Below are 27272 nucleotides of genomic sequence, written 5' to 3' on the forward strand. Positions count from 1 at the left end.
CCTGCTGGAGCAGGCTTCTTCTTCATTAGGAAGAAAGAGGGCGACCTACGCCCATGCATTGACTACCGGGGATTGAACCAAATCACCGTGAAAAATAAATACCCCCTGCCGCTCATCCCCGAATTGTTTGATCGGCTTAGAGGGGCTCGTGTGTTAACCAAGTTGGATCTTCGGGGTGCCTACAACCTAGTCCGCATCCGCTCTGGGGACGAATGGAAGACCGCATTCAATACTTGCGATGGGCACTATGAATACTGTGTGATGCCCTTCGGCCTGTGTAACGCACCAGCAGTCTTTCAAGAATTGGTGAACGATGTGTTCCGGGACCTTCTCTACGGCTGTGTGGTGGTGTATCTTGATGATATCCTGGTCTTCTCTCCGGACCTCCAGACCCACAGAGAGAACGTGCAGCTGGTTCTACAAAGACTGAGAGAGAATCGTCTGTACGCCAAGTACGAGAAGTGTGTCTTCGAGCAGTCTTCTCTTCCCTTCCTGGGTTACGTAATCTCCGATACCGGCCTGCAGATGGACCCAGAAGGGGGCTAATCCAAAGGACTGGTCACCTGCGGCCGACGCCGCGTTTGGCTCCCTGAAACAGGCATTTGCTTCCTCTCCTGTGCTCCACCGTCCTGAGTTAAACCGACAGTTCACCTTGGAGGTGGATGCCTCCTCCTCGGGAGCCGGAGCAGTGCTCATGCAGAAGTCCTCCTCCGGGAAGATGGTTACTTGCGGTTTCTACTCCAAGAGCTTCTCAGCGCCTGAACGCAACTACACCATCGGTGACCGAGAGCTATTAGCAGTCAAACTGGCTCTGGAGGAATGGCGCTACCTTCTGGAGGGAGCAGTGTACCCCGTGATCATTTACACGGACCACAAGAACCTGGAATACCTGCGGTCCGCTCAGCGACTGAACCCACGGCAAGCCAGGTGGTTTTTGTTCTTTGCCAGGTTCGATTTTCAGCTCCATTTTCGACCCGCGGACAAGAATGTGCGAGCAGATGCCTTGTCCAGGTCATTCATGCCCATGGAACAGGAGGACGAGACATCCCAGCCCATCATCTGCCCAAGTAAAATCATTCCGGTGGCTCCTGTCACCCTGGTCCAGATACTGCCCGGGAAGACCTATGTCTCTGAGACAGACAGACAAAAAGTGTTGCATTGGGGCCATGCCTCGAAAATAGCCGGCCATGCTGGTCAGAAGAAAACATGGAGTACAATTGTACATCACTACTGGTGGCCATCCCTTCGCACGGACGTCGCGTCTTTTGTCTCAGCCTGCTCCTCTTGTGCCAGGAACAAGACACCCAAACACCTGCCATATGGTCGTCTTCTGCCTCTGCCTATTCCCTCCGTTCCGTGGCAACACATTGCAATGGACTTTATTACAGACTTGCCCCTGTCCTCCGGACACACAGTCATATGGGTCGTGGTGGATCGGTTCTCCAAAATGGCTCATTTCGTCCCTATGGCTGGACTGCCCTCTGCCCAGGAACTCGCTGACGCCTACATACAGCACATGGCTTTCCCTCACACATTGTGTCCGACAGAGGAACTCAGTTTACCTCCCGCTTCTGGAGGGCTCTCTGCAAACATCTGGGAGTGACTCTGGACTTTTCTTCAGCCTACCATCCTCAGTCGAATGGCCAAGTGGAACGAGTCAATCAGATCCTGACCTCCTTCTTACGTCACTACGTTAACGCCCATCACGACGACTGGTCCACGCTTCTTCCTTGGGCTGAATTCTCCCATAACCACCACGTCAGTGAGTCCTCCTCCAGCTCTCCCTTCCATGTCATTTACGGACTTCAGCCTTCCGTCCCATTACCTGTATCCTCTTCCTCGGATGTCCCTGCTGCTGATGCTGTAGTCCGTGACTTTACAACAATTTGGGACTCTGTCAAGACGTCCCTTGGACGTGCTTCTCTGCGGATGAAGAGACACGCAGACAAGAGGCGTCTGGATCCTCCGTGTTTCTCTCCTGGAGATCTGGTCTGGCTTGCTTCCAAGTACGTCCGATTGAAGCTACCATCATACAAGCTGGGCCCTCGCTACATCGGGCCGTTTAAAGTCCTCAGCAAAATAAATGAGGTCTCCTACAAGCTGCAGCTCCCAGCCACGATGAGGATACCCAACTCCTTCCACGTCTCCCTGCTCAAGCCGGTTGTCCTTGGTCCCTTCTCCGCTGCTGCCAGTTCTGCTCCTCCTCCTATTGCTGATGACGACATCTATGCGGTAAGGGATATCGTGGCCATGAAAACCGTACGGGGCCGACAGTTGTTCCTGGTGGACTGGGCAGGGTATGGTCCTGAGGATAGGTCCTGGGAACCCCGGGAGAATGTGGGTACTCCCCTGATACGTGCCTTCCTGTCCCGGTTGCGCGGAGGGGGGCGTGGGGGAGGGGGTACTGTCACGCTCCCCGGCTCCCCTGTCACGCTCTCCGGCTCCCCTGCCACGCTCCCCGGCTCCCCTGCCACGCTCCCCGGCTCCCCTGCCACGCTCCCCGGCTCCTCTGCCAGGCGTCCCCCGCTCCACAGCCTCCATGCCCCATCACCTGTGGTCCCCAGGCAGCCCGGTCCCCGCTCCCGGCACCCGTCGGCATCTTTGCTCCAGCCCGGCACTCCTGCCTCCTGTTCACCGCTCCCTGCTCTGGCTTCTGGCACCCGGGCCTCGCACATGCGCATTAGGGCGCGCGCGCGGTCATTGACCCTCTCTTAAAGGGCCAGTGTCCTCCAACAGGATATTGAAGAATCAGGTACAGGGTATATAGGGAGATCCTTTCCAAGTGGGCAGGGCCTGTTCTTCGTGTTTTGCTAAGCTAGGAGTCAGGTCTCCTTGTGTCTTGTGGTATACTTACCTATCTCTCTCGTAGAGCCGCTCCTGCCTCGCCAACCGGTCCTGACGATACCCGAACCCCGAACGGTGACTGTTTGCCATCCCGTCAGTTCATACCATCTCCGATCCCTGTGGTGACCCATCTTCTCGCTCCGTTGGTTCCGGACTCTGCCTGACGTCATCTCGGCCTCCGAACCTGAGCTCTGGACCCGGACTACCTTCAGAGACTCCGTGGTCCCAGGGACTTCTACACTCCACTCCTCTGAACGGACTGTCCTGCTACCCGTAGTGCTCCGGCTACCGGGCACCTTGCCTTCGGTGAGGTGTCCAGCCCAGTGGATCCACCTCCTGGGTCTGCCCCTCCACCTGGCCCTAACAAGATCTTACTTTACTTTTTTTTTTTTTTTTGCAATGGTTGCACAAGCCACCTTCCAACATACATATCGATGAAAAATTCATTATACAACCGCAAGTAGCAGCAGCATAGGTGGCGAGGACGCGGCAGGCAGCGGGGATAGGTAAGCTCTATGAATCCTCCTCCTCATAATCCTCCTCCTCCTCCTCATAATCCTCCTCCTCCTCATAATCCTCCTCCTCCTCATAATGATGATGGAGGAGGATAATGATGATGGAGGAGGAGGATAATGATGATGGAGGAGGAGGAGGATAATGATGATGGAGAAGGATGATAATGATGATGGAGGAGGAGGAGGAGGAGGAGGATAATGATGATGGAGAAGGAGGAGGATGATGATGATGGAGAAGGAGGATTATGAGGAGGAGGAGGATTATGAGGAGGAGGAGGAGGATAATGATGATGGAGAAGGAGGATAATGATGATGGAGAAGGAGGATAATGATGATGGAGAAGGAGGATAATGATGATGGAGAAGGAGGATAATGATGATGGAGGAGGATAATGAGGAGGAGGAGGATTATGAGCAGGAGGAAGATGATGATGGAGAAGGAGGATAATGAGGAGGATGATGATGATGGAGGAGAAGGAGGAGGAGGAGGAGGATAATGATGATGGAGGAGGAGACGGAGGAGGAGGTGGAGTATTCATAGAGCTTACCTATCCCCGCTGCCTGCCGCGTCCTCGCCACCTATGCTGCTGCTACTTGCGGTTGTATAATGAATTGTTCATCGATATGTATGTTGGAAGGTGGCTTGTGCAACCATTCCAAAAAAAAAAAAAAAGTAAAGTAAGATCTTTAGGCTATGTGCGCCCTAGAAAAGTGATTTTTCTCAAGAAAATTTCTTGAGAAACTTCTGGGAGTTGAAGATTACCACACCTGCGGTACAAAAACGCACCAAAACCGCAGGGAAAACGCATGCGTTTTTCCCCGCAGTTTTCCCGCGGTTTTTCCACAGGTTGGTCTCTGCGTTTTTTTTTTATGCTGAACTGCAATACATAATATAGATAATAGATAATTAATCGATAGACAGATAATGGATAGAGGGAAAGATGGATGAATAGATAAAGATAGATAGATAAATAGATAGATGAGAAAGACCTATATAATGTCCCACCCCCTGCATATTCTAAGCTGGCACCCTTTAGTGACTTTCATGTGGCACTAAAGGGTGCCTAGCCTTGTAATTAGCCAAAAAATAAATAAATATTTAAAAAAAAAACGATGTAGGGTCCCCCTATCTTTTGTAGCCAGCTAGGGTAAAGCAGACAGCTGCAGCCTGCAGACCACAGCTGGCAGCTTTACCTTGGCTGGTTATCCAAAACAGAGGGCACCCCACGCTGTTATTTTACATTAAATAATTTAAAACAAAAAACGTGGGGTTCCCCCCCCCAAATTGGATCACCAGCCAAGGTAAAGCGGACAGCTGGGGTCTGATATTCTCAGACTAGGGAGGTCCACTGTTATTGGACACTCCCTAGCCTAAAAATAGCAGGCTGCAGCCGCCCCAGAAGTGGCGCATCCATTAGACGTGCCAATACTGGCGCTTCGCCCCAACTTATCCCGTTGCCCTGGTGCGGTGGCAAACGGGGTAATATATGGGGTTGATAACAGCTGTGAATTGCCAGCTGACATCAAGTCCTGGTATTAGTAATGGGTGGGTATCTAGTAGACACCGCCATTACGAATTCCTTTATTTGAAAGTAATACTTTTTATTAGAACAAATTAATTAACAAAATTATTAAAATGCTAAAAGTCCGCCGTAATCCATTTTAGATGTCCCCCGCCGTTCTCCAAAGTTGACCCTGAAAAGACATAAAAATAGAAATTAGAACACAATAGACGCCATCTTTTCAAATTTAATTCCCTGTGACATCCATAATCCAGGTCCGCCGAAATCCAAATCTGGGGTTGATCCCATACTCCCTGGCACGTTCAATGCAGAACTAAAAGTCCCCTATTGATTGTGAGTGCAGCCTCTCACTTCCACCTGTGACGTCATTGCCCCAGCAGAGAGGCGCGCACACACACACACTATACACACACATTATACGCACGCACACAATATACACACACACTATACACACACACACATTATACGCGCGCACACACTATACACGCGCGCGCACACTATACACACACACGCGCGCACACACTATACACACACACATTATACGCACACACACACATACACATTATACGCACACACTACAGACACTATACACGCGCGCGCACACACACACTAAACACGCGCACACACACACATTATTCACACGCGCACACACATTATGCACATTATACACACACACACATTATACACGCACGCACACATTCATTATACACACACATACACATTATACACGCACGCACACATTATACATGCACGCACACATTATACACATACACGCGCACGCACACATTATACACATACACACACACATTATACACGCACACACACACATTATACACATACACGCACACACACATTATACACGCGCACACATTATACACACACACTATATACACACACACACACACACACAGCTGTGAGTGCTTTCCTGCAGTGACATGGAACTCAGAAGGTGAGCCCAGGTCAACGCAGGGGCGCACACATAACAGTGTGTGTGTATAATGTGTGCGTGCCTGCTGGGGCAATGACATCACAGGTGCTAGTAATTTCATTCACCTGACCCCGTGAAGACAGTGCCGCCCGATATCACTACTGTGACCGGGTCTCGCAGCACTGCCGTCACGGGGTCATGTGAGTCCATTGTGAACTCACCTCACCTGACCCCCGGTGTCCTGAGGCGGCACGTCATCGTAGCTACAGCTGATCGCGTCCTCCGATCAGCTGTTCTGCAGTCCTGTTGTGATCGCGCGCGCTCCCGCGGTCACCACAGGATCTGAAGGAGCGAGGGCGCATGCGCCGCCCTCTCAGACACCAAGCTGTGTAATGCGGGCTTCAGAAACATGGCGCCGGAGGTAAGCGCTATGCGCAGAGGCCCACTCCGGCGCCATGTTTCTGAAGATTAGAAATTTACATACAGCCAGAGGGAGGGAGGAACAGGCTGCGCAGGAGGGCGGGGAACACGTGCATAACCCGCCCGGACATTAGGAGAGAGGTGCACATGTCAATCAAAAAGTGCACGAAACTTCAAACTTTATAAAGTTGGATTTCAATGACTAAACACCCGAGCTGCCCCCTGATGGTATGTACACACTGTGCCTGATAGTGCCAGCACTGCACTGGCTGCACCTTATACACGAAAATCCTGATGTTTGGTTCCCTTTAATGTACTAGAAGGTGGCCCGATTCTAAAGGTCCAGTCACACTAAGCAACTTACCAGCGATCCCAACAATGATAGGGATCGCTGGTAAGTTGCTAGGAGGTTGCTGGTGAGCTGTCACACTGCGACGCTCCAGCGATCCCACCAGCAACCTGACCTGGCAGGGATCGCTGGAGCGTGGCTACACGAGTTGCTGGTGAGCTCACCAGCAACCAGTGACCAGCCCCCAGTCTCCTAGTTACAGCACACATCAGGTTAATTAACCCGATGTGTGCTGCAGCTAAATGTGCACAGAGCAGGGAGCAGCGCACACTGAGCGCTGGCTCCTTGCTCTCCTAGTTACAGCACACATCGGGTTAATTGCCTGATGTGTGCTGCAGCTACATGTGCACAGAGCAGGAGCCGGCAGCACAGGCAGTGAGAGCGGAGGAGTCTGGTATCAAAGGTAAATATCGGGTAACCAAGGACAGGGCTTCTTGGTTACCCGATGTTTACATTGGTTACCAGCCTCCGCAGAAGCTGGCTCCCTGCTCACTGCACATTAGTTGTTGCTGTCTCGCTGTCACACACAGCGATCTGTGCTTCACAGCAGGACAGCAACAACTAAAAAATGGCCCAGGACATTCAGCAACAACCAACGACCTCACAGCAGGGGCCAGGTTGTTGCTGGATGTCACACACAGCAACATCGCTAGCAACGTCACAAAAGTTGTTCGTTACCAGCGATGTTGCTAGCGATGTTGCTTAGTGTGACGGGGCCTTAACGTATCAGGTAGTCTAGAATGTGTATGTAGGTTAGCAGATTGAATAATAAGGTAATGAATGGACTGGATGGATTAGGTTTAATTTAGTATTATTATAATTGTTTATTGGTTTTAAAATGACAAACAGAAGGAACAGTTTTAACCCCTTAGTGACGGAGCTAATTTTCACCTTAATGACCAGACCAAATTTTGCAATTCTGACCAGTGTCACTTCATGAGGTTATAGCTCTGGAACGCTTCAACGGATCTTGGTGATTCTGAGATTGTTTTTTCGTCACATATTGGACTTCATGTTAGTACCAAATTTAGCGACGTTTCGACCCACCAGGGTCTTAGTCAAGTTGCTAGGTAAAGAGATACAAAACATATGATCAAAATACAGCAAAAATTATATACAATAACTAATATATACATTTTAAAGAGATATATACAGGATATATACAAACTATGTACAGATCAAGACAATTGGTCATAAGGTACTGTCATGTTTAATTTGTTGTATAGGCTATAGTAGCTAAGTGGCATTTTAAATATAGTGTATGCAAATAAGGTTTTTTTGCAAGAAAACAATGTAAACCTAAAAATAGCAACCTCAGTATTAATAAAACAGACAAAATTCCTGTTGGTAAAAAAGGGGGGGGTTATTACATGCTGGTATAGAACAATTGAGGAAAAAAAATAAAAAGAAACGTATACAATTGTATAGTACACCGGCTAAGATACGGTACCTGTATAATAGGTGACTGAAGGGTGAGGGATGATGTGCACTGAAGCATAGAAGTATATGGAAAAGGTGCCTGGTGGGAATAGAACATAGTAACTAACGGACATAGTACACAGAATGCAATACATGTAACCATGGAAATAATAGAAATAATAGAAAAGGAAGTTACCTTGGGGATATATATGTTTGTTATGCAAGCGCAGCAGCGCTGTTGCTATTAGAATCTTGTGCCCCAAGGCATAATGGAGGAGGGGGAGTATATATCTAAGATAGATAAGGATGTCAGCCAATCAGAGATCAGGAATGTGGGGGCTTGGTATAGAACATGTGATGTCACGTCATAGATGAGGACGTGGCAGTGAGAGCCTGGAGTGAATGGCTCATGCGCAGTAAAGCAGCGTTAGACATTCTGTCAGTGTGTAGGAGATACATATGCAGTATCTGCGCAAGCGTAGTAAATGTACGTAGACCGGGCCGAAAAGTTGCGTAAATATACGTAAATTGCGTAGCGTGTATCACGCACGCGCAGTGAGAGAAACCGCTCGGCTGGTGTAACAGTGTAAAGCGCTGACATGTAGAGAGGCTGGGTGAAGCCAAGAAGCGTGGGTAGTCTTACGTAATAGACGTAAGTGTCTAGAGCATGCGTAGTGAAGGGAAAAGAGAACTGGGAACAAAAGGAGTAATGTATAAGCGTAAATAGGAGCGTGGAGCTGATGTATATGAGCTGAGCATCATGAAGTGCAGGGAACTACATATAGGTGAAGGGGCTATGAGTATAGTAGGATAATGTATATAATATAAATAGGATGAATATAAAAAAGGGATAATTATGAGTGAAAGAAAAGGTAATAAAGGCAACGACCAGTAAGAGAATTGGGAGATAGGAAATAAAGAATAAAAAAACTGAAAGAAAGTGAATAGAAATAAAATGAGAACAAAAATAAATTTTTTTTTAAATAAAAATAAAATAAAAATAAAAAATAAAAAATAAAGAATAAAAAATGAAAAATGGAAAAAATAGGGAAAAGGGGAAAAAAAGGAAAGAGATGAAAAAAGAAGACTAAAAAATGAGATTGAAAAAATAAAAAATAAAAAATAAAAATTAAAAATAAAAATAAATAATAAAAATAATAATAACAAAAAATAATGAAAAAATAGAAAATAAGTGGAGAAAGAAAATAGAATACAATAGGAATTATAAATAAGAAAAAATAAAATAAATAATAAAGGTTAAGAAACGAAAAGGTATGTCCAAGGAGAGTTAGGAATAATGGGAAAAGAAGGAAAAGTGTCTATGAATAATGGTTATGTTGGCAAAAAGAAAGAGAATATGTAAACAATAACCAGAAAATATCATTTATAGTAAAACAGGGGGAGAAGGAGAAGAGAAAACATGAGTACTAAAAACGGTGGTGGGGAGAGGGGGGTGGGGGGGGGAAAGAAGGAAGGGGTAAAGAGTAGAAAAGGAGGGGGTGAGGATAGCCGGTGTACTTACCAGAGGATACCAAGTCAGCGGTTCTGGGGAAGAGAAAACAAGGTCATAATATAATCAGAGACAACAAGAAAATGCTACCATGAGTTCAAAATGTTAAATCAAGTTCACGGTTCATGCCTTTAGGGTGTAGTGTTTGTAAAGTGAAGATCCAAAAGGACTCGCGGTCTTTGAGAATCCTAATATGATTACCACCTCTACGCGGTCTGGGAACCTGTTCGATCACTTGGAATCGTAACTGAGAAACCGTATGAGGGGCTGAACAAAAATGGTGTGGGATGGGAAGCCAGGTTTTCTTACACCTGATGGTGGATTTGTGTGAGGCTATCCTGTCTCTCACATGTTGGGAAGTCTCACCAACATAAAGAAGACCACAGGGGCATTTGATCAAGTAAACTACGAAATTGGAATCGCAAGTGAAAAAACCTTTTATAGGGAAACTCTTGCCAGACTGAGGATGTAAGACCACCGGGGATTTAATGACGTTAGAACAGGCTGCACAGCCAAGGCAGGGAAAAGTCCCTGTTTTTTGTGTATTCAAGAATTGTTGAATAGGCTGTCTGGTTAAACTGCCAATATCGGCTCGAACGAGATTATCCCTAATATTACGTGATCTCTTAGTGCAAATAAGAGCTGGTGCTTTAAATGCGTCAATCTGGGGGTAAGCAGTAGAAAGTAGTGACCAGTGTCTACGAATACAGGCGTAGATTTTAGGCATGATGGGATGATATGTATGCACGAATGGTATGCGTTCAGTATTGGTATTATTGTAGTTACGTATAGGTGTGGTTCTCTGTCTCTCTTGTCTTAACAAGGAGGGAGGGTAATCCCGATCTTGGAATTTTTTTGACATATCGAGTCTAGTAGAAAGTGTGGCGGTATCTGAGACTATCCTAGCCACTCTTTGAAATTGAGAGCGAGGTAAACTATCCTTAGTGGCTCGTGGGTGGCAACTGGAATATAAAAGTAATGAGTTGGTATCAGTAGGTTTGGTATATAAGTCTGTAATGAGAAGTCCTGTGTCATCCTTTATTATTTGAGTATCCAGAAATGAAATTTGCTGGGTACTGGATTGAACCGTGAATTGAAGTTCAGCCCTAACTGAGTTAAGTTGAGTAACGAACAGATCAAGGCATTCAGGAGAGCCGTGCCAGATGAAAAAAATATCGTCTATATATCTTAGCCAATTAGTGGCGAATTGGTCGAAAAGAATGTTAGAGTAGACGTGGTCATGTTCGAAACGATCCATGTAACAGTTGGCATACGCTGGCGCCATATTAGAGCCCATGGCTGTGCCCCGTATTTGGAGGTAATATTGATCACCAAACAAAAAGAAGTTTTCATGGAGAACTAGTCGCAGGATATCCAAGCACAGTGAAACTGAGTTACTAGATAAATCAGAATCCACAAGCAGAGTCTTTACCGCCTCTATACCTTTGGAATGTTCTATTGATGTGTAGAGGCTTTGCACATCAAGAGTCACTAGTAGACTGTGGGGAGGAATTGATTTCAAATTATGAATAATTATGAGGAAATGACTTGTGTCAAGTATAAAAGAACGTAATTTTCTTGTTAGTGGTGTCAAAATTTTTTCTAGAAAAATGGACAGGGGGGATAGGATCGAGTTAGTAGACGCTACAATAGGGCGACCAGGGGGAGAAGATAGAGATTTGTGTATTTTTGGTAAAGCATAGATGACAGGAGTGATAGGATGTGTATTGGTCAAGAAGTCCACGGTTTTTTGGTCTATGGTATTCAATTGTAAATAGTGACTTAAGCAAAGTTGTATTTTGTTCCGTATAGAGGATGTAGGATCATTGGGAATAGATCGGTATGTGTCACTATCACTTAGCTGTCTGCGAATCTCAGCTAAATAGGCATGTCGATCTAAAATAACTGTAGCTCCACCCTTATCGGCGGGCTTGATAATTATATTTTTATTGTTTTTTAGTGAATCAATAGCCAGCTTCTCATTGTTAGAGAGATTATGTCTAATAGGCAAATGTCCTGAATGTTGTGCCCGGATAATGTCCCTGATGTCTCTGTCTAACAAATCAATGTAAGTTTCGGTAGCATGGTAAGTAGAAGGTGGTTTATACGTACTAGGTTTTCTCAGGCCGTAGTGTGATATGGATAAATCAGGTGGCGTACTGCATACGGCAGGTAGTTGAGAAATAGACATAACAGAAATACCAAAATGCGTTTTGAGTCGTAGATTACGGTAAAAACGTTGCAAATCTTTTTCCAGTTGGAGTGTATCCCAACGAGGAGTTGGGCAAAATGATAAGCCTTTTTGTAGGACATTGAGTTCAGTTGGTGATAAGTTATATGAGGAGATATTGACTACCAGGTTTGATTTCTTACCTGGGTCTGGGAGCGCGTGTTCATACGTGGACCGGGACCGGTAGGCGGACCGCCTTGTGGGTAGCCTCGTCCTCTCTTTTGAGATAAAAAACGAGGTGGTAGACGGGGTCCAGAAGAATTGTCGCTGTCGGAGCCGGAGGTTCCGTAGGATCTTGGTCCAGGGGGTCTGCGCCATGTGGTGGATCCGGAGGGCTCGCTCCATCTGTATACTCTGTTGGTTAAATAATCTTCAGTATCCCTCTGAAATTTTTGTTTTTTGCGGTCCTGGAGTACCTGGCGGTGTTCCTCAAGGATAGATTCCGTTCTGGATTTAAGGCTGTCCCAATCAGATGGAGACAATGTTGATGTTAATTGTGTCTCGATGGCAGTGATTTTTTCTTGTGACTCTATAATAGCCCCTTGGAGGTATTCAATGTTCAACAGAATAAGATCAAGGGAGCACTTGTTAAGGATCTGCTGGAATCGGTCACAGAACTCCTTTTTGTCTGAAAAAATGGTAGGTCTTAAATGGCTTCTAAGGCCCCGAGGAATTTTGTTCTGCCTATAATACTCAGCCAACGTTGCACAGTGGAGATCATAGGACAGTAGGCGTTTTCTTTCCTTCTCGTAGTCACGACTCCGTATTTCACTGGTGGGTGTGGAAAGAAACTCACCAGACGAAGTTACACGTGAAATGATCTGTGTGGCTTCTGTAGCATTATAAGCAAAGGTTGAAGTCATCATTTAGGAGTGGTGCAGGTAGACCAAACAAAGACTATGATGATATAACAATGGTCTGCACTCAATTTCAAGAAGATGGCGGTGCACGTGAAAAGAGGGCGATGCCCTAAAGTCATATAATAATAGATTCACTGCACTCAATATGTAAATTTGCAAGAAGGTGAAAAATCATTTATTTTAAACAGGTGATCAAGCAACATCCAACGACGTTTCGACCCACCAGGGTCTTAGTCAAGTTGCTAGGTAAAGAGATACAAAACATATGATCAAAATACAGCAAAAATTATATACAATAACTAATATATACATTTTAAAGAGATATATACAGGATATATACAAACTATGTACAGATCAAGACAATTGGTCATAAGGTACTGTCATGTTTAATTTGTTGTATAGGCTATAGTAGCTAAGTGGCATTTTAAATATAGTGTATGCAAATAAGGTTTTTTTGCAAGAAAACAATGTAAACATAAAAATAGCAACCTCAGTATTAATAAAACAGACAAAATTCCTGTTGGTAAAAAAGGGGGGGGTTATTACATGCTGGTATAGAACAATTGAGGAAAAAAAATAAAAAGAAACGTATACAATTGTATAGTACACCGGCTAAGATACGGTACCTGTATAATAGGTGACTGAAGGGTGAGGGATGATGTGCACTGAAGCATAGAAGTATATGGAAAAGGTGCCTGGTGGGAATAGAACATAGTAACTAACGGACATAGTACACAGAATGCAATACATGTAACCATGGAAATAATAGAAATAATAGAAAAGGAAGTTACCTTGGGGATATATATGTTTGTTATGCAAGCGCAGCAGCGCTGTTGCTATTAGAATCTTGTGCCCCAAGGCATAATGGAGGAGGGGGAGTATATATCTAAGATAGATAAGGATGTCAGCCAATCAGAGATCAGGAATGTGGGGGCTTGGTATAGAACATGTGATGTCACGTCATAGATGAGGACGTGGCAGTGAGAGCCTGGAGTGAATGGCTCATGCGCAGTAAAGCAGCGTTAGACATTCTGTCAGTGTGTAGGAGATACATATGCAGTATCTGCGCAAGCGTAGTAAATGTACGTAGACCGGGCCGAAAAGTTGCGTAAATATACGTAAATTGCGTAGCGTGTATCACGCACGCGCAGTGAGAGAAACCGCTCGGCTGGTGTAACAGTGTAAAGATACTTGCGCAGATACTGCATATGTATCTCCTACACACTGACAGAATGTCTAACGCTGCTTTACTGCGCATGAGCCATTCACTCCAGGCTCTCACTGCCACGTCCTCATCTATGACGTGACATCACATGTTCTATACCAAGCCCCCACATTCCTGATCTCTGATTGGCTGACATCCTTATCTATCTTAGATATATACTCCCCCTCCTCCATTATGCCTTGGGGCACAAGATTCTAATAGCAACAGCGCTGCTGCGCTTGCATAACAAACATATATATCCCCAAGGTAACTTCCTTTTCTATTATTTCTATTATTTCCATGGTTACATGTATTGCATTCTGTGTACTATGTCCGTTAGTTACTATGTTCTATTCCCACCAGGCACCTTTTCCATATACTTCTATGCTTCAGTGCACATCATCCCTCACCCTTCAGTCACCTATTATACAGGTACCATATCTTAGCCGGTGTACTATACAATTGTATACGTTTCTTTTTATTTTTTTTCCTCAATTGTTCTATACCAGCATGTAATAACCCCCCCCTTTTTTACCAACAGGAATTTTGTCTGTTTTATTAATACTGAGGTTGCTATTTTTATGTTTACATTGTTTTCTTGCAAAAAAACCTTATTTGCATACACTATATTTAAAATGCCACTTAGCTACTATAGCCTATACAACAAATTAAACATGACAGTACCTTATGACCAATTGTCTTGATCTGTACATAGTTTGTATATATCCTGTATATATCTCTTTAAAATGTATATATTAGTTATTGTATATAATTTTTGCTGTATTTTGATCATATGTTTTGTATCTCTTTACCTAGCAACTTGACTAAGACCCTGGTGGGTCGAAACGTCGTTGGATGTTGCTTGATCACCTGTTTAAAATAAATGATTTTTCACCTTCTTGCAAATTTACATATTGAGTGCAGTGAATCTATTATTATATGACTTTAGGGCATCGCCCTCTTTTCACGTGCACCGCCATCTTCTTGAAATTGAGTGCAGACCATTGTTATATCATCAGTACCAAATTTAGGACGATTTTTTTGCGTTTATTTATGAAAAAAATTGAATTTTGGCAAAAATTTGGAAAATTTAGCAATTTTCAACTTTTGAATTTTTATACCGTTAAACCTGAGATTTCTGTGACACAAAATAGTTAATAAATAACATTTCCCACATGTCTACTTTACATCAGCACAATTTTGGAAACAATTTTTTTTTTTGTTAGGAAGTTAGAGGGGTTCAAAGTTTATCAGCGATTTTCTCATTTTTACATCAAAATTTACAAAACCATTTTTTTATGGACCACATCACATTTGAAGTGACTTCAATAGGCCTAGATGACAGAAAATACCCAAAAGTGACACCATTCTAAAAACTGCACCCCCCAATGTACTCAAAACCACATTCAAGAAGTTTATTAACCCTTCAGGTGCTTCACATGAACAAAAGCAATGTGGAATGAAAAAAAGCAAAAATTAAATTTTACCTAAAAAATGTTGCTCTAAGCCAAATTTATTCACTTTTAGAAGAAATAACACAACAAAATGGACCCCAAAACTTGTTCCCCATTTTCTTATGAGCGCGCCGATACCCCACATGTGGTCTGAAACCTTTGTTTGGACAAATGGGAGGGCTTGGAACGAAAGGAGCAATATTTGAATTTTGGAAAGGAAATTTGGCTGAAAAAGATTGCGGGCACCATGTCACATTTGGACGTCCTCTAAGGTACCTAAACAGCAGAAACCCCTCACAAGTGACCCCATTTTGGAAACTAGGCCCCTCATGGAATTTATCTAGATGTTTGGTGAGTACCCTGAACCCCCAGGTGCTTCACAGAATTTTATAACGTTGAGCCATGAAAATAAAAAAATAAAGTTTTACCACAAAATTGTTATTTCAACCAGGTAGCTTTTTTTTTCACAAGGGTAACAGGAAAAAAATCACCATGAAATTTATTGTGCACTTTCTCCTGAGTTTGGCGATACCTTATATGTGGTGGAAATCAACTGTTTAAGCGCATGACAGGGCTCGGAAGGGAAGGAGTGCCATTTGACTGCAAAATTGGCTGGAATCAATAGCGGACGCTATGTTGCATTAGGAGAGCCCCTGAGGTGCCTAAACAGTGGAGGTCCCACACAAGTGGCCCCATTTTGGAAAATAGACCCCTGAAGGAATTTATCTAGATGTTTGGTGAGTACCCTGAACCCTCAGGTGCTTCACAGAAGTTTATAATGTTGAGCTGTGAAAATGAAAAAATACATTTTTACCACAAAAATTGTTACTTCAACCAGGTAGCTTTTTTTTTTTCAAGTGTAAAAGAAAAAAATTCAGCATAAAATTTATTGTGCAATTTCTCCTGAGTATGCTGTTACCTTATGTGTGATGATAATCAACTGTTTGGGTGCACAGCAAGGCTCGGAAGGAAAGGAGCGCCATTTGACTGCACAATTGGCTGGAATCATTAGCGGACGCTATGTTGCATTTGGAAAGCCCCTAAGGTGCCTAAACAGTGGAGGTTTCCCACAAGTGACCCCATTCTGGAAACAAGACACCTCAAGGCTTTTATCTAGGTGTATATTGAGCCGTTTGAATCCAAGAGTACTTCACAGAATTTGATAAGCTTATGTTGCCATATTGAAAATTTTCATTTTTTTGACAAAAATGTTGCTTTAGCATCATATTTCTTACTTTTTCAAGAGGCAACAACAAACCGTGGACCCCACAGGTTGTTATCCAATGTCTTATGAGCACAGGGATATCCCACATGTGGCCAAAAACCTCTGTTTGGATAAATGGGAGGGCTTGGAATGGAAGGAGCACCATTTGAATTCTGGAAAAGTTGAAATAAATTGCGGGCACCATGTCACATTAGCAGGGCCCCTTGGGTACCTATACAGCAGAAACCCCCCACAAGTGACCCCATTTTGGAAACTGGATTTTATTCAGGAGTATAGTAAGCATTTTGAATCCACAGGTACTTCACAAAAATGTTGCTGTAGCAACAAATTTCTCACTTTTAGGCTATGTGGCCATGATCCAGCGACACGGCGTCTAGTACACAGTGTCAGCCTTCCTGCAGAGAGGTGAGTATTGTCCACGGGAGAACGCAGCTGCCCATGCCCACGATTTGTGTTCAGGCTGCTGTGGAGCTCTATGCTACCTGCAGAGAACACTCTTGTCTCCGCACCATAAATTGACATGCTGAGGCTCAGGAAGCTGCACCACAGGTCGGTTTATGCTGCGGAGAAAAGAAGCACAGTGGGCATGAGATTTCTAAAAATCCTTACACTGTGCTTCTACTGCACAACGCAGCGTTATGGATGCAGGGAAAACACTCTGCGCCCAAAACGCTGCAAACCCTGATTGTAGGCGCACAGCCTAAAATGCTGCAATGGATGAATGGATAGATGTCAAACATATATAACGTCCCACCCCCTGCATATTCTAAGCTGGCGCCCTTTAGTGCCTTTCATGTGGCACTAAAGGGTGCCTAGCGTTGTATTTAGCCCCCCAAAAAATTAATAATTAAAATAAACGACGTGGGGTCCCACCTATTTTTGATAGCCAGCTAGGGTAAAGCAGACAACTGTAGCCTGCAAACCACAGCTGACAGCTTCACCTTGGCTGGTGATCAATTTGGAGGGCTCCCCAGGCATTTTTTAAAAAAAAAACAAAAAAAAACGTGAGGTCCTCCCCAAATTAGATCACCAGCCAAGGTGAAGCGGACAGCTGGGGTCTGGTATTCTCAGGGTGGGAAGAGCCATGGTTATTGGACTCTTCCTAGCCTAATAATAGCAGGCCGCAGCCGCCCCAGAAGTGGCGCATCCATTAGATGCGCCAATCCTGGCGCTTCACTCCAGCTCATCCCGCGCCCTGGTGCGGTGGCAAACGGGGTAATATACGGGGTTGATACCAGCTGTAATGTCACCTGGCATCAAGCCCTGAGGTTAGTGATGTCACGGCATCTAAACAGATACCCGACATCACTAACCCAGTCAGTAATAGAAAAAAATAAAGAGAAAAAAAAAATTTATTTGAAAAAATAACTCCCCGAAACATTCCTCTTTCACCAATTTATTGAAAATAAATAAATTTCGGTCGCTGTAATCCATTTTGGAGGTCCCTCGGCGACTCTGGACCTTTTAGAATATGGGGGTGCACGTTCAGGGAACGTATCCCCCATTTTCTGGAAAAACAAGCTCTCCATGAGCAGTGTGGGTGCAGTAATCTGAGAATACTGCACTCACACTGCCCCGGTCCAACCTAGGGCAGAGTGACCTGCAGTAACCTCATTCCAGAATGAGGGGCACGCTCACAGAAGGTACCCCCCATTTTCTGGAACAGCAGGCTCTCCATGTGAGGAGTGTGGCTGCAGATCACTGCACTCACTCTCCCCCGGTCCACAGCGCAGCAGCGAGGTCAGAGTCCCTGCTTGCAAGGATCCAGCTGACAGCCGCTGTCTGCGCATGCGCTGCCAGCTTTCTAGGAGGTGGAGTGATCGCGGGGACGGAGCAGCAGCCAGGTAACGGGGCTGACTGGGGCTGACCGGGGGACCTGGGGACGACTTTTCTGTCGCATGTGACGTGTCACATGCGGCAGAAAGAGCAGAATGAATGCGGCTGTGCGCTGTGCACCGCAATCTTGCATGCTCTGGAGGGGGGGGGAAGGGGGAGCGCTCTAGAGAACCGGAGGGGGCTCCGGTGGACTAGGGGGCTCCGGTGGACCGGAGGAGGGGTCAGGGGGAGGACATTTCCCTCCGATCTGAAATGTTTGATCATTTCAGATCGGAGGGAAATGAATGCAGAGCCGGCGGCGGCGGCAGTTTTCGGCGCGCGTCGGCGCCATTTTGACTGCTCCGATGTGGGGGTAGGGGTGGGGGGGACTCTCCGGTACCGGGGGCTTTGGGGGCACTAGGGGTTTATATTTCTTTCTCATCTGACATGTTTGATCATGTCAGATGAAAAAGAAATCAGTTTTACCGGCCATTTTTTTTTTTTTCATGTGTTTGTCGGTATACGGTGTATACCGCCAATCATATTATCGGGGTCCAAAAAAACCACTCCGATTCATAATCTGGGGGGTCTAAGCTACCCCGAGTAGCTGAAACCCCCGAGATTTTCGGTCGCTGGGGGGCGCTACAGGGTTTTTTCGGGCCGCCGCTTTAAAGCGGCGGAACAGAATAAGTACCCTGTTTTGCCGCCGCTTTAAGTCGTTATGAGGTTAATAGATGAGTCTAATGTTTAATGATGTCCATGGCTTGTAATGAAAGACGGCCATGAACAGTGTAAAGTTAAGTAAAAATGTGCTGATGCTGTGATATGGCCCATTGCTCGTATGTGCCCCCATAATGGTGCAGCCACCATCCTGACATGTGTCCACATCCTGCGGGGTAAGGGCGCTTTCACACTTGCGTTCAGCGCAATCTGCCGCTATGTAGTATAGCGCAGTCCGTTAACGTGCTGCGCTATTCTCCATAGACTTGTATTGACTATGTACTGTAACGCAAGTGTCTGCGTTGCATCCGCTGGACGACGCTGAGTCATTATTTTGACGCAGCGTCGGGCGGAGGGAACGCTACATGTAGCATTTTATGGGTCGTTAAAATAACGCACATTGACAGATTCCGTTGGAATCCGCCAAGGTGTCTAATGATTGTCTATGGTGGTGGATTCCGCCGCTATGCGCTAAGTGGCAGAATCCGCTGACAAATTCCGTCACGTTCTACTGAGCATGCTCAGCATGCCCAGCAGAACGATCTAAATCGTTTAAAATCACTCCTGGTCCCACCCCCTTACTCCCTCCCCCTCTCTCCCCCTTTCTCATACTCACTGATCACGTGCACGGCGCTGCATGGCTGTCGTAAAGCTCCGGCGGCCTTTCCTCTTATGAAAATGCCGGCCACTCATTATTCAATCTTGTATTCACTGCTTCCCCCGCCCACCGGTGCCTATGATTGGTTGCAGTCAGACCCGCCCCCACGTTGAGTGACCGCTGTCTCATTGCAACCAATCACAGCCGCCGGTGGGTGGGATCATGCAGTAAAATAAATCAATAAATGATTAAATAAAACGACGTGCGGTCCCCCACAATTTTGATACCAGCCAAGATAAAGCCACACGGCTGAAGGCTAGTATTTTCAGGATGGGGAACCCCACATTATGGGTAGACCCCCAGGTTAACAATATCAGCCAGCAGCCTCCCGGAATTGCCGCATCCATTAGATGCGACAGTCCCGGGACTCTACCCGGCTCATCCCGAATTGCCCTGGTGCGGTGGCAATCGAGGTAATAAGGAGTTAATGGCAGCAGCCCATAGCTGCCACTAAGTCCTAAGTTAATAATGGCAGGCATCTCCCCGAGATACCTTCCATGATTAATCTGTAAGTTAAAGAAAATAAACGCATACACCCGAAAAAATCCTTTATTTCGAATAAAAGACAAAAAAAAAAACACTCTTTCATCACTTTATTAAACCCCCAAGTACCCCTCCAGGTCCGACGTAATCCACAGAGGTCCCACGACGCTTTCAGCTCTGTTAAATGAAGCTGACAGGAGCCGCAGTAGAACACGACCGCTGTCTATCAGCTCCACGCAGCAACTGAAGTGAGCTGCACGATCAGCTGTGTCCTCATTCAGGTGACCCGTGGACACAGCTCTCGGATGGAGGACTGCAGCTGTGGCCGCGGGTCACCTGAGTGACGGCACAGCTGATTGACTGCAGTGAGCCGCGCACTCATTGGATTTGCGGTTACCTCTCCCTCTCTCTCCTCCCGACCGCAAATCTCCTTTTCCTGGAGAAAAAAAAAAATGAAAAACGCAAAACGTTTTTATACAGGAATCCGTTACTTTATTGCACATTATTTGCAACGCATTCGTCACTTGCGTCACCCTATGACGGATGCCTCACATTATGTGTGTGGGGGCGGAGTGCGGGGTGGGTGGAGCCGAGCGGGCCCATGGCGCTGAGGACGTCAGTGCCGGGGACTGCATGGCTGGGGACAGGTGACTATCCAGATGTGTGTGTGTGTGTGTGTGTGTGTTAAGTGTATACATGCGGAGGGCGGAGTGTGGGTGGGCGGAGCCGAGCGGCGAAGTGTTGGGCATTGTCCTGTCAGCCCATAGTTCGGGCTGTTCAGTTAGGCTCCTTGCACACATAGCCAGGGTAAATATCGGGTAGCTAAGCAAAGCGCTTTGCATGGTTACCCGATATTTACCTTGGTTACCAGCGTACACGCTTAGCGCTGGCTCCTTGCACCCGTAGCCAAGATAAATATCGGGTAACTAAGCAAAGCGTTTTGCTTAGTAACTTGATGTGTACCCTGGTTACATGTGCAGGGAGCCTTAGCTGAACTGTTGGTTGCAGGCTCTTAAGCGCACGCGCTGTGGCGACAGTTGTCACTGTAATGACGTCATTTTGGAGCAAGACAGACAGACAGGCAGATAGAATCAGGCAATTATATATGTATAGATTTTGAAGGGGGGTTTGACGAGCTTGGTTTGATTGAAACGAATGTCCGTTTAATGTGGAATTATGTTATTTTTGCTTAATTAACATGCTGAACATATGTTAAAAATGATAAATGACATAAAAAATAATTTTGGAAATCATGATTTGTATGTTTGATCATGTTGCATGTGTTATATCCCTTTAATCAGTGTAAATTAATTATTTATTTCCAGAATAGTAATAATATTTGTACCTTTTAAAGTGTAACCACCACTTGTCATATTGATTTGCATGAGACATATCATAAATACTTTATTAAATGAGAATTTTACTCTATAAGTAATGTGTACTAATTAATCATTATAATTCATAAAATTATGACACCAGTATTAACCATCAAGCACAACATATCGGCCTAAGCCACACGCCGAGAAAAACAGTGCGAGTGGAGTGCGATAAAACATCGCTTTCCACTAGGACCAATTCTAGCCTCTGTGTCAGCGCACATAAGTGATTATTTTCTCAGCCCTAATCGGATCGAGAAAACAATCGCAGCATGCTGCGATTGTAATGCGAGACTCTTTCTCTCGCACCCATTCAAGTGTATGGGGTGAGAGAAAAATCGCACTGCACTCGCAGTACACCGGTGTACCGCCCATGCAGAGCAAGAATCGCAATAGCCGGCTACGGAGGAGAGAGGGAGAGACATCCCGACCCTCAGCAGCGCTGGCCTTCTCCTCCTCAGAGGCGGCCCACCCCTCCTCAGAGCCGGCCCGCACCCCGCAGCTGAGGTCCGCTCGCACAGTTGGACCTCAGTCGCAGGGACACTCGCATGACACTCTGTTCCTGCTGTGCTGCCAGCGTGAGCCGAGTGTCATGCGAGGATCGCACTTGTGCCCCGTGTGGCCCCGGCCATTATATTATAAACTCAGCTTCTAAAATTCACAAATATTGACCATAACTGGTCAAGAATAATATCAATCCTGAGTTACATATAAGTATCATATGAGTTCTCTGCAATCAATTTATGGTTTTAAACATACACGTGCACTTGTTCATCACAGTCACTGTATGTATTCATTGTTTTATACAAATCTGCTTGTTTATATGTGCTTCTGTTTACATTGATTGAACCAGATAATTTGGGATATTTAACAGAACTAGTGGCACATGTCTGACGTTATGACTAAGGGGTACTTTGCATACTACGACGTCGCAGGTGCGATGTCGGTGGGGTCATGTCGAAAGTGTCGCACTTCCTGCATCACGCTCGACATCATAGTGTGTAAATCCTAGATGATACGATTAACGAGCGCAAAAGCGTCGTAATCGTATCATCGGTGTAGCGTCGGCGAATTCCATAATTGCGCTGACGCGACGGTCCGAAGTTGGTCCGAAGTTGTTCCTCGCTCCTGCGGCAGCACACATCGCTGTGTGTGAAGTCGCAGGAGCGAGGAACATCTACCTGCGTCACTGCGGCTCCCGTCGGCTATGCGGAAGGAAGGAGGTGGGCGGGATGTTTACATCCCGCTCATCTCCGCCCCTCCGCTCCTATTGGCCGCTTGCCATGTGACGTCGCAGTGACGCCGCACGACCCGCCCCTTTAATAAGGAGGCGGTTCGCCGGCCACAGCGACGTCGCACGGCAGGTGAGTGCATGTGAAGCTGCCGTAGCGATAATATTCAATATTTAATGATAGTGCAGCTGCAACAGGGGCGGGGACTATCGCGCTCAGCATCGCAGCATCGGCTTACGATGTTGTTGTGTGCAAAGTACCCCTAAGAGCGTTAAGCCAGAAACGCGTCAATGTTAGTTGTGCACTGTTTGTCTATGCATGAATAAAGAAACACTGTTGTTGCACCCAACTGTGTTATGATCCGGAACCATGGAAGACCACCACAAATCATTGGCAAAAAGGTGACAAGAGCATTGGCAACTAATCTGGCCGCCATCGCCTTACTAACCAACACAACTAGAAGTAGCCGAGGGGTGAACTAACATCCTGTGCACCGCGAACCCAGCCGGAGAACTAGCTATCCTAAAGGTAGGAAAGATGAATAACTCTCTGCCTCAGAAAATAGACAAGAATAGCAAGCCCCCCACATTCAAAGACTGCGGTGATATAGGAAAAACACAATACACAGGTAGATGACAGGATTAGCAAAAGGTGAGGCCCCCACTGACTAAAATATTAAAGTACAGGAAAGGAACTGATGGTAGCCAGAGAAAAACCCTACAAAATACCAACTTCCTGATAGTACAAAAAGGCCCTCAGATCGCTCGATCTGAACTCCGTCCTCTACCAGGTGCCCTTGTCATACCAATGAACAGAAAACAAGAATTATAATAAATTCAACAAGCCATAAACACATGGACCCAAAGGAGCTAAACTCCACACAGAACTGCAGGGAGTTCCTCAACAATCCCCTGAGGGGGAAAATCCCTGGAAGGAAATAAACTGAAACCAACCACAACAAATGACAAACCCAGATAAACAAAAGAACCAGACATTAAATAAAGAGCAAGCACTTATCTGGGGAAGATGTGATGTAGAGCAGGATTAAGCAGGCTGAAAATACAAAGTACAACTGACATCCGGCAACAGCCTGCAATCAGACCAGGACTTAAATAAGCAGAGAATTAGGAAAGGAAACACCCACTGCACAACCCACCTGGTCTCTGTCCAAACCCTTTCTGGCCACCAGAGGGAGCCATCCAGCAGCCAAGACATAACTAACATTCACAACAGTACCCCCCTCCTTGAGGAGGGGTCACCGAACCCTCACCCACGCCACCGGGTCACTCGGGATGAGCATGATGGAAGGCGCGAACCAACCTGTCCGCATGAATGTCAGAAGCCACAACCCAAGAGTTATCCTCCTGCCCATAACCCTTCCATTTCACAAGGTACTGAAGCTGACGCCTACTGCAACGGGAATCCAGAATTTTTTCGACCTCATACTCTAGTTCCCCTTGTACCAAAACAGGGTCAGGAGGCGCTGCTGCAGGAACTGCCGGCTCCACATGTTTCTTCAACAAGGACTTATAGAAGACATTGTGAATCTTAAATGACGCAGGAAGAGTCAAACGGAAAGATACAGGATTAATAATCTCCGAAATCTTATAAGGTCCAATAAATCTGGGCTTAAATTTAGGAGACGGAACTCTCATAGGAATATTTTTAGAGGACAACCACACCATGTCCCCTACTTTAAACCGGGGACCAACAGTCCGACGCCGGTTGGCAAACTTTTGGGCAGTTTCTTGGGACTGAAACAATTTATCCACTACCTGCCCCCAAATCTGCTGCATTCTGTCGACCACCGAATCCACCCCCGGACAGTCAGACGCCTCAAGCTGCCCTGAGAGGAACCTAGGGTGATACCCAAAATTGCAGAAAAAGGGGGACACCAACGTGGTAGAGCTAGCTCTATTGTTAAGGGCAAATTCAGCCAAAGGCAAAAACGAAACCCAGTCATCCTGATCCGCAGAAACAAAACACCGTAAATAGGTCTCCAGGGTCTGGTTAGCCCTTTCAGTCTGACCGTTGGTCTGAGGATGAAACGCCGAGGAGAAAGACAGCTGAACACCCAATTTGGAGCAAAAAATCCTCCAAAACCTGGAGACAAACTGCACCCCTCTGTCAGAAACAATGTTTTCGGGAATACCATGCAAACGGACAACATGTTGCAAAAACAAAGGCACCAACTCTGATGAAGACGGCAACTTAGATAGGGGAACCAAGTGGGCCATCTTGGAGAATCTGTCACAGATCACCCAAATCACAGTCATTTTCTGAGAGACGGGAAGCTCTGAAATAAAATCCATAGAGATGTGCGTCCAAGGTTTCTTAGGTACAGGCAAAGGTAATAATAGCCCACTAGAACGTGAACAACAGGGCTTGGACCTAGAACAAACTCCACAGGACTGCACAAAACGACGGACATCTCAGGACAGGGAAGGCCACCAAAAAGAGCGTCTCACAAGATCCCGAGTACCAAAAATGCCAGGATGACCCGCCAAAACAGAGCAATGAACCTCAGAAACAACTCGGTCTCTCCATTGGTCTGGGACAAACAGTTTCCATGTAGGACATCTCTCAGGTTTATCCCCCTGAAATTCCGCCAGTGCCAACCGCAGATTAGGCGAAATAGCCGAGAAACCTACACCATCATTCAGGATAGTAGACGGTTCGACAACCTCCAAAGAGTCAGCGCAGAAACTCCTGGAAAGGGCATCGGCCTTAACATTCTTGGTGCCCGGCAAAAAAGAGACCACAAAATTAAACCGGGTAAAAAACAAAGCCCACCTGGCCTGCCGAGGATTCAACCTCTTGGCCGATTCCAGATAGATGAGATTCTTGTGGTCCGTAAGCACCACCACTTGATGCCTAGCCCCCTCCAACCAATGCCTCCACTCTTCAAATGCCCACTTCATAGCCAATAATTCCCGATTCCCCACATCATAATTCCGTTCAGAAGGAGCAAACTTCCGAGAGAAAAAGGCACAGGGCTTAAGTTTACCCGAAGTAGCATCTCGTTGAGACAGAACAGCACCTGCTCCGATCTCTGAGGCATCAATCTCAACTTGAAAGGGGCGAGACACATCAGGTTGCTGCAGAACTGGGGCAGAAGTGAATCGCCTTTTAAGCTCCTGGAAGGCCACAATAGCCTCAGGGGTCCAATGCTCAGCATCAGCTCCCTTCTTTGTCAAATCTGTCAAAGGTTTGACAACGGCAGAAAAATTGGCTATAAATTTACGGTAAAAATTAGCAAACCCCAAAAACCGCTGCAGGGATTTTAGAGAAGTCGGTTGCACCCAGTCGTAAATAGCCTGAACCTTAACCGGGTCCATTTCAATAGCGGAGGGAGACAGGATGAAGCCCAAAAAGGAAATCCTTTGCACCCCAAAGAGGCACTTTGACCCCTTAACGTACAGTGCATTATCCTTAAGTATCTGAAAAACCTCCCGTACTTGCCCCACATGAGAGTCCCAATCATCAGAAAAAATCAAGATGTCATCCAAATACACAATCAAAAATTTACCAATAAGGTCCTGAAAAATATCATTCATGAAGGCCTGGAAGACGGAGGGTGCATTAGTGAGCCCAAAAGGCATCACTAGGTACTCAAAATGCCCCTCAGGAGTATTAAAAGCCGTCTTCCATTCATCACCCTCCTTAATACGGATGAGATTATACGCACCCTTGAGATCCAGTTTCGTAAACCATTTGGCACTCTGCACTCTAGAAAACAGATCAGACATCAGAGGCAAAGGGTACTGATATTTGACTGTAATTTTATAAAGAAGACGGTAATCAATACAAGGCCTCAACGAACCATCTTTCTTAGCAACAAAGAAGAAGCCAGCACCCAAAGGAGAAGATGAGGGCCGAATGTGCCCCTTCTCCAATGATTCTCTGATGTATGACCGCATGGCATCATGTTCGGGCACAGACAAGTTGAAAATCCGCCCCTTGGGAAATTTACAACCGGGCACCAACTCAATGGCACAGTCACAGTCCCGGTGTGGGGGCAGAGAATCAGATTCCTGGTCATTAAATACATCACGGAAATCAGACAAGAAAGCTGGAACATCAACTGCCTGAGCAGACGTGGACGACACGGAAAGGTCCTGATGCAAACCTTGACAACCCCAACTAACTACCGATAAGGATCTCCAGTCAAGGACCGGATTATGGGTCTGCAACCACGGAAATCCCAGTACCAAGGTATCCTGTAGATTATGCAATACTAAAAATGTACAAGTCTCCTGATGCGCTGGTGCAACTCTCATAGGCACCTGGGTCCAAAATTGGGGTTTATGTTCTGCCAAAGGGGTAGCATCAATGCCCCTTAAAGGAATAGGAGTTTGCAAAGGAACCATGGGAAAACCACAATCCCTAGCAAACCCAAAATCCATCAAATTGAGGGCTGCCCCTGAGTCCACAAAGGCAAATGCAGAAAAGGAAGACAATGAGCAAATCAATGTGACAGACAAAAGAAACTTTGGTTGCAAAGAACC

General features: G+C 45.9%; 1 protein-coding gene and 3 long non-coding RNA genes across 15 annotated transcripts in view; 2 read left to right on the plus strand and 2 right to left on the minus strand.

The window, feature by feature from the left end:
• RECK (reversion inducing cysteine rich protein with kazal motifs) overlaps positions 1–27272 on the plus strand; it is a 1668523-nt gene that overhangs the window by 543840 nt on the left and 1097411 nt on the right. The window lies entirely within an intron of this gene.
• Positions 8029–12331, minus strand: LOC142244346 (uncharacterized). Its single transcript, XR_012724518.1, has 3 exons — positions 11881–12331; positions 9520–9542; positions 8029–8097 (listed from the first exon to the last, which is right to left on the minus strand). It is a non-coding gene; the product is annotated as an uncharacterized LOC142244346 (long non-coding RNA).
• On the minus strand, positions 12369–13455 carry LOC142244347 (uncharacterized). The gene is made up of 3 exons (XR_012724519.1): positions 13389–13455; positions 13224–13292; positions 12369–12839 (listed from the first exon to the last, which is right to left on the minus strand). It is a non-coding gene; the product is annotated as an uncharacterized LOC142244347 (long non-coding RNA).
• On the plus strand, positions 14002–14797 carry LOC142244348 (uncharacterized). The gene is made up of 3 exons (XR_012724520.1): positions 14002–14068; positions 14165–14233; positions 14618–14797. It is a non-coding gene; the product is annotated as an uncharacterized LOC142244348 (long non-coding RNA).

The sequence above is a fragment of the Anomaloglossus baeobatrachus genome, chromosome 6 (assembly GCF_048569485.1).
Source record: "Anomaloglossus baeobatrachus isolate aAnoBae1 chromosome 6, aAnoBae1.hap1, whole genome shotgun sequence".
NCBI classification, from domain to species: Eukaryota; Metazoa; Chordata; class Amphibia; order Anura; family Aromobatidae; genus Anomaloglossus; species Anomaloglossus baeobatrachus.